The sequence below is a fragment of the Stylophora pistillata genome, chromosome 1, assembly GCF_964205215.1.
Source record: "Stylophora pistillata chromosome 1, jaStyPist1.2, whole genome shotgun sequence".
In the NCBI taxonomy this organism is placed as follows: Eukaryota; Metazoa; Cnidaria; class Anthozoa; order Scleractinia; family Pocilloporidae; genus Stylophora; species Stylophora pistillata.
In genome coordinates this window covers 61471613-61479044 of record NC_142519.1, presented here as the reverse complement: position 1 = coordinate 61479044, position 7432 = coordinate 61471613, and the positions used below count along the sequence as shown (strand labels likewise).

Below are 7432 nucleotides of genomic sequence, written 5' to 3'. Positions count from 1 at the left end.
AATGGACGCCTTCAATCTCACAAATAGGACAATTTTTCTTGGATAGAAGAAATCTCCAGCATTTATTCAAGTACGAAAACGTTCCAAGGTTTAGATTTGTCTAAATTTTCTCAATTGGGCTGGGAACAGTAGAAGCCCAACTGAGAAAATTTAGACAAATCTATACCTTGAAACGTTTTCGTACTTGAATAAATGCTGGAGATTTCTGCCTCCCTAGCGCCAGAATACCTGGATTGCTGAAAATTTACCCGTGACCGGAAATTGCCGAAGATATCACGATTTTGAAATTTTCTGAAAACGTTTGAGAACTTTTCAAGACTGCCGATATACATTAGTCAGTGCCGGATCCATGAGATAAGGTTGGGGGGAGGGGGTGCGGTAATCCAGATCTTCAAATAAGAGAGGGGGCCAGGCCTCCAAAAATTTCTTTTCTCGGGCCTCAGTTTGGTCCAAAAATAAGGGGGGCGGCTCGTGCCCCTCCCCTGGATCCGCCACTATTAATTACTAGACCACGAAGCACCAAAATGGCTCTCAACTTTAATTTTTTGTCAAAACTTTACCTGCACATGTGTAAAACAGCTCTCTGAAAGTTGCGAAAAAAAATTTAAAAGTCACCCACACTCTCGAACCAATCAAACCAAAGGATTTCTTGAAGCTGGTTGAATTTTGCCGGTATGCACCTTGAAAACGAGTTGTTAGACTTTTTGAGGGGTGAAAACCTTATTTACTTCATTGAAAATTCAGATATTAACTGAACTATATTCTTCTTTTTTAATTGACTAAATTTTACACCTTAAAGGATATCTTTAGTCTGCTACATTTTCTGATCTCTTCTGTCTGTTTTCCACAGCTATAATAACCAAAGAACGAAAGAATTCGACACACACCCGGCTCGTTTCTTCGTCCATAAAATAACCTTGACCTGTTCCAGGCTCCCAGTAAATGGGTACGAAGTAAATAGCGGGCGTACGACACACCTTCGGCTTTTCTTTCGTTCTGTACTACTTTTCGTACGCACAACCACTCAATCGTACGTTTAATACAGGTAGGGTAATGTAGGCAAGAAACGACATCTATAATAACGCCAAACTGAAAAAATCAACTCTTAATTTAATCCCTTTCTAATTATCGAATGTCGACAAATAATATATATTTTTTGTTCAATTTAGAACAGAAGTTTCTAAACACAGATGGTAAGAAATTAACTTTTGCCCTGTGTTGCTTGCCGTGAACGTCAAAATTTTTCTCTCCAAAGACAAGAGACGAGCAGCTTCGTGCTCCTGAGTGTTAACAGTAAAGGGTGAAAGTTTCTAAAGAAACTGTGGTGCTGCGTCGATGGGGGTAACAAGGTAATTGGTTATATCAACTAAGTTGAAATTGTAAATTGGCCACCGTAAAGAGTTAAAAAGCTGACGTTTCGAGCGTTTGCCCTTCGTCAGAGCGAACGGCGAAGGGCTAACGCTCAAAAACGTCGGCTTTTTAACTCGTTACGGTGGCCAATTTACAACTTTCACTTAGTTGATATAACCAATTACTGTGCTAACAGTATATCGTTAGAAGGCGATGGAGGGGAAATCTCTTATGAAGTCTGCAGTAATTGGCTTTATCTGCCCTCGTTTTCAAAAGCGATCGCTCCTGCCTACTGAAACAATTCCTCCAGGATCCTCATAACGAAGTCTTCAAGATTTTTGTGGGCCTTAACTACAGAGCTGAGAGAACCATCTGGTAGGTATCTGGTCAGAAGTGAGTGGAGATGGCCAAACACAAGTGCATCTAACTCTGTGGACCTGAAAAAGCAAAACGATAACAATGTGAAGGATTATCACAGCAAAAACAACATTAATTATGATGACGATGATGATAATAATAAGAAAAGTAATAATAGTATTAATAGTATTAATAATAGTAATAATAGTAATAATAGTATTAATAATTGTAATATTTTTTATAAGTGCAACGATGTGTAGTTTCATAGGTTACGCTGTGCGCCCTATGAAACTTTCTTTTCCTGGCATGCTGAAGTTCATTAAACTGCGTCATAATAGTAATAATATGTATGAGAACGAGAGGGCAATAGCGTATTGGCACATTCCCTTTACGCAGATGGCACGCATGTAAAAGCGAGCAGGATCGACGCCACCATCGTGGACAAGGAGAACAAGAAAATATCGGTGATCGAGATGAGCTGCCCGTGGGTAGAAAACAGGGAGGACAAAGCTGCCGAAAAAACAGCAAAGTATGGGCCACTGCGCTGGGAGCTTGAACAGAGATACCCTGATTATCGGGTGACACAATACAACATTATTGTGGAAGTACTCGGAGGTTATTCAAGAAATGTTAGAAAGGCACTTAAAGAGCTAGAGGGGGATGAGAGTGACACAACAGCTCTACAGATACAGAAATCAGTCATCATAAGTTCACTCAATATTGCGAGGCGCTTTCAGAATTTGAGATAAGGGATATTAGATTTTTTAACACATTTAAGCGTTATCATAGTGATGTTATAGAACTTTCAGTGTTTACATTGAGGATTTTACTAAATAGTAATTACGTTTAGGACTAAGGCTTTTATATTAAGAATTGCCATAGTTCACTCAATATGGCGAGGCGCTTTAAGATTGAAATAAGGGATATTAGATGTTTTATTACATTTAAGCGTTTCGATAGTGACGTATGAAACCTTTAGTATTTTGACTGAAGTTTTTATTACATAGCAATTGAGTTTAGGACTTTCATCACTAGGGTTTCATAATTAGGAATTACCATAGGAATTTTAATTGTAAGGACTTTGATCGTTGCATTGATTGGTTACAGCTTGCCGCCCAATCATTGTTTAGGATAGCTGGGCATCCAGAAGTGTTTACTGCCATAATAATAACAATAATAATAATAATAATAGTAATAATAATAATAATTATGATACTGATAATAATAATAATAATAATAATAATTATAGTCTCTATTTCCAATAGATACAAGAACTTATATTATCTTATGTTACAAACCACGTTGCTACAGAACTAATACATTAACTACACAAAGCAAAACCACCCTTAAAAATTTGGTGATTGACATTTTAAAGTGCATGATGTTGATGTTAGGCTTGTGACCAGACCTTTTCCCTGACCTTAAAGCTGGATGATTTTTAGTGAGTTTATTGTAATTTTTATATATATATATATATTTTTTTATGAAGTGACTTGTTTTTAAATGGGGTCGTCACAAAACTCTTTTACAAATTAACCTTATGGCATTTTTTGTCTTTTTCTTTCCTGCAAATATGCCATTATGCCATTAAATTAAATTGTAATAGATTTAAGACCTGGCATAGTTATCCACCATGGATGACCAATAGAATGGGAGACCATTTTAAAGATATTGCAATCTTGTTTTTCTAAAATGTTTCTCTAATGATGATGATAGTGACCATTCTTTTATGAAAGAAAAACATTCTATCACCATGGCAGGCTTAAGCCAATCTGGAATTTAAATGGAAAGTGTGAAAGGTGAAAAAAAGAGAAAGTTGATGGAAAATACAAAAGTTAAATACCGGTATTGATTATTGAAAGGACCTGTTGAGCTTATCTGGGCAAAGTTTCTAAAGAAACTGTGGTATTGCATATGTGCAGGGGTTTTTTTTTAGAGCACCAGCCCTTGTGAGTCAGAGTGAAAGTGCTACTGCTTGAAAAGTCTAAATCGTCAACTCAGTAGATAAAACCCAATTACTTTGAGCTGATGTTTGATGCCAAAACCCAATTACTTTGAGCTGATGTTTGATGCCAAAGATACGTGTTAGTAGCCATTAAGGTGATGCACAGAAGAGCAGTTAACGGGTCTTTATGCCAACAAAATAATAACTTCTATTTCACTTATTAACCTTAAAGGTTATTTTACCTGTCACTTATGAAGAATTTGTTATTTCCAAGTTTTTCAGAGAGGGCTTGACATCTCCGCCTAAATTCTTCAAGAACCTGTTAAATATATAAAAGTAAATTAAATGAAAACGGAATCATGTTAAAGATGTCATGCACAAGGTCTTAAAATAATTGAGAAGAATATGCTTCCTTTCTATAACATCAAGAAACGGTTAGATATTCTAGTCTTCTCAGATAGGGACAAATAAATGGAGGTCCCGTCTCCTGCAGGGTTAGGGGTAGGAGACATTAATTTCCCACGCACAAGATTACTGTGTGATGGATGTCCTCCCCTGGGTTGGATGGGTGGTTACTGGGCCCGCAGTGATTGGCGCAAGCTGTTGTGGTGTCCCTGCCTGTTGGCAAATCTTTTAAATAAATAAATAAATAAAAGAACTATTACTAGCCACCCCTTCGAGTGTCTAGAGTCTACTTTCTCCTAACAATATCACCCCTAGTCAAACACTGTGAGGTCCTGAGAATAAAGGAAATGATCACCAGCTGAAGACGTTTTTGATTGTTACGCAAATTTTTCTTATTACCCATTGGAGAGGTACAGAGAACAGTATGGCGAATACAATACTGATGCTAAGGTGTCGCTGGTTGACCCATTCACTCCTGAGATCTCATTAGTAATTCTCCCTACTGTCTGTGATACAATTCTCATGATGTTCCTTTTGAGAGCTTGGTATTTGATCAACTAATAATCCACAGGTTGACATTTTTCTTTATTCTCATCACTAGTCTTCTTGATATTGTATTGATATTGTAAGGAGAAATTCTGTCTTGGTCACTCATGGGAGATAGAAGGTCAGAGACCTAGTTGATAATTTAAAGTTTAAGCTACAACAGGAAGTTTTTGGAGTTGTCTATCCAGCAATGGTGAGAAAAAAAAGAAAAATGTTGCAGGAAAATTTGGAGGTGGTTCCTCTCTTTTTCACAAACCAGCTTGGGGAGGGTACTGGTTAAGAACCCACTCAGGTGATTCAGATGGCAAACTTTTCCAGTATTTCATGTAAGGTCCTAAGTAAATAAATTTCAGGCATTGAGCCAGGATTACTCTTGCATCTTTATTATTCACAGTAACAACGTATTCATTAAGAATACTTCCAGAACTTCAAAAAGCACTTACATACCTCTTTTCCTGTCTTGTGATGCCACCCATCTCCCTTAAGTTGTCCACAGACTTTCCACAGACTTTCCACAGCCTCCGGTAGCTAAGAACAAGATTCAGGGGAACAGGGAACTGACAGCCATAATGCTGCCTTGTACGCACTGCCCAGTCTTTCTTCCACCGCAACATGTTAAGCTACTTGGGCAAGGATATAAAAAAAATTGCATTGCATTTTATGCTGACGTCCGAACTCAACCTTAATAACATTGAAAACCTTAGCAATTCAGCTCATGCTGCTATTAAGGTATCCAATAAACCATTCACTATTCAACCATTCATTTCAACTTTGTTGATATATCCAAATTGTTTCGTTACTCCCACTGACGCAGCCCCAAACAGTTTCTTTCGAAACTATCAGCCTTTTTTCATTTTTAATTTTTCCATACAGTATCATCCCTAAATCAAACATCAAGGTCACAAGTGTATAGGAAATGATCATGCACTAACTAACGAAGCTCTTGATTGTTAAACAAATTCTCCTTGTCAATGCCTTAGGAAATGTTTAGAGAACAGTAGGGAGAAAGTACATTCTGATGTTAGAGAAGAGAGTGCTGATGGCAAGGAAATTCTAAATATTGTAAAATTGCACAGAAGATAATTGTTTGATCCTCTAGCCCATGATCAGACAAAACTGAAGAGCACCATGGAAATCTAAGGGGGTAGAAATATTGCAGTTTTTAGCAACCTCACTCCCTAATGCTGTTGCAAAGGTTATTACTTAGACATTACAAAGTCATGTGTGGGTTGAGTTACTTCTTGTCCTTGCTGCAACTCGGTTGTCTTCTTTCCAAGAAAAACCAAAATGCAAAAGTTTACTTTCATTCAAAAGCATTGAAGAATTGCGGGGGACAAGACTGCAGGATAGAATATAGCACTGTCACAAACCTCTTCTTGGAGTGATTCAATAAACATGGGTGGTGGCACTAACATTTGAAACATTTATTTGGATGTAATAAGAGCCATGGCAGAATCTCCACATTACCTCAGATGGAACCAGTGAGTTTTCAATCAATGATAAATATGCCTTCATTTCTGCTTTGTCTTTCATTTCCAAGTTTGTACTTGTAGAGGAGCCCTGTAATAGGAAAGTTTGGACGTAAAAACTCTTATCATATGGCAAGATTATTAGTCCTAACTTAAGGTAAATCCCAACATTCTGACTGGTTCTTACTTGGTCTATATTTTGTTATGTGGACCATTTCCAAATGAAACGGTCATGAGCTGTGTATATTTTATCGTGATAGCCAGCAAATTCAAAATGAACAGGTTTGGTCTGATTGCCATATAATAAACTACTGCCCAACCTTGCTTGCTTGAGCTATACAGGAAAATATTGGCCCTTGTTGTTATTGTATAAACCTTGTGGTGCCAGGCCCATACTGCTACAACCGAGGGGCAATATTACCCAGAATGGCCCCTGTACTCAGTTAGTAAGAAGTTCACATTCAAAATGCAACACAGATTCCATGTCAGTTCTTATATCTTCTTCAGTTGCCTGGTTGAATAAGTTTTTATTCCATATTTTAAGCATTCGATTTTAGAAAGAGGTAAAATGTGTAATTCATTTAACTAGTAAAGTTAGAAGCAGTAATCTGGAATTAATGCAGCAAGCTCAAGCTGAGAGATCTGGGTTCAAGTTCTGTCCAAGTCAGGGTGTTGTGTTTGTGGGTAAGACTTTTTCTCTCTTAGTCCCTCTTTCCACCCAGGATCACAAATGGGCATCCATGGACTATCAAGAAAGCTTGACCAAAAAATGCTGAAGATTACCATGGATATACTTGCATTCCATCCAAGAGGATGAGCAATACTCCCAACCACTTTAAGCTATCAAAATTGTATTAGGCTTCAGTAATAGTAGTCTGTAGGTAGTTTGTAGGACTAAAATAATGTTGTCTATTTTCTGGTTGAACTGAGAATCCCTTTGTGAAACATTACTGAACACATGCTACTTTTGAAATCAAACAACACCATAAAAGTGAAAACAAGTCTCCTTTCAATTTCAAGCCATGCTTGAGGTTATCACTTGATAGCCAACATCTGCAAACCTATCAAAGAGCAATAAACTCTGTAACTAATACTCAACAGACCCTGAATACATTTTGTAGCTATTACCCATACCTTAGCCTCAACAAATGAAACTATTCCTTGAAAATCACCAATCAAATCTCTGTCTGCTCTCAAAAATGGAACATTGCCTTAAAATACCAAAATAAAACATACTACTTTCAAAAAATTGTTTTAAGTTTCTCATGAAGGGATAATTGTTATCAAGCCAATTTACAGTTCTGAACAAACTTCTTCTCTCTCCAAAAACAATACAAATGACAAACCACACCCCTGTTGG

General features: G+C 37.3%; 1 pseudogene across 1 annotated transcript in view; it reads right to left on the bottom strand.

Moving 5' to 3' along the window:
* Nucleotides 1-1090: 1090 nt before the first annotated feature.
* The window catches only part of LOC148743597 (metaxin-2-like), an 8950-nt pseudogene continuing 2608 nt past the window's right edge, over nucleotides 1091-7432 (bottom strand). The window contains exons 4-9 of the transcript XR_015989854.1: nucleotides 7428-7432; nucleotides 7207-7285; nucleotides 6071-6163; nucleotides 5051-5223; nucleotides 3895-3971; nucleotides 1091-1787 (exon numbers count right to left, since the gene is read on the bottom strand). The exon at nucleotides 7428-7432 is cut by the window's right edge and continues 66 nt beyond it. The product of XR_015989854.1 is annotated as a metaxin-2-like (transcript). The remainder of the gene's footprint in view (nucleotides 1788-3894; nucleotides 3972-5050; nucleotides 5224-6070; nucleotides 6164-7206; nucleotides 7286-7427) is intronic.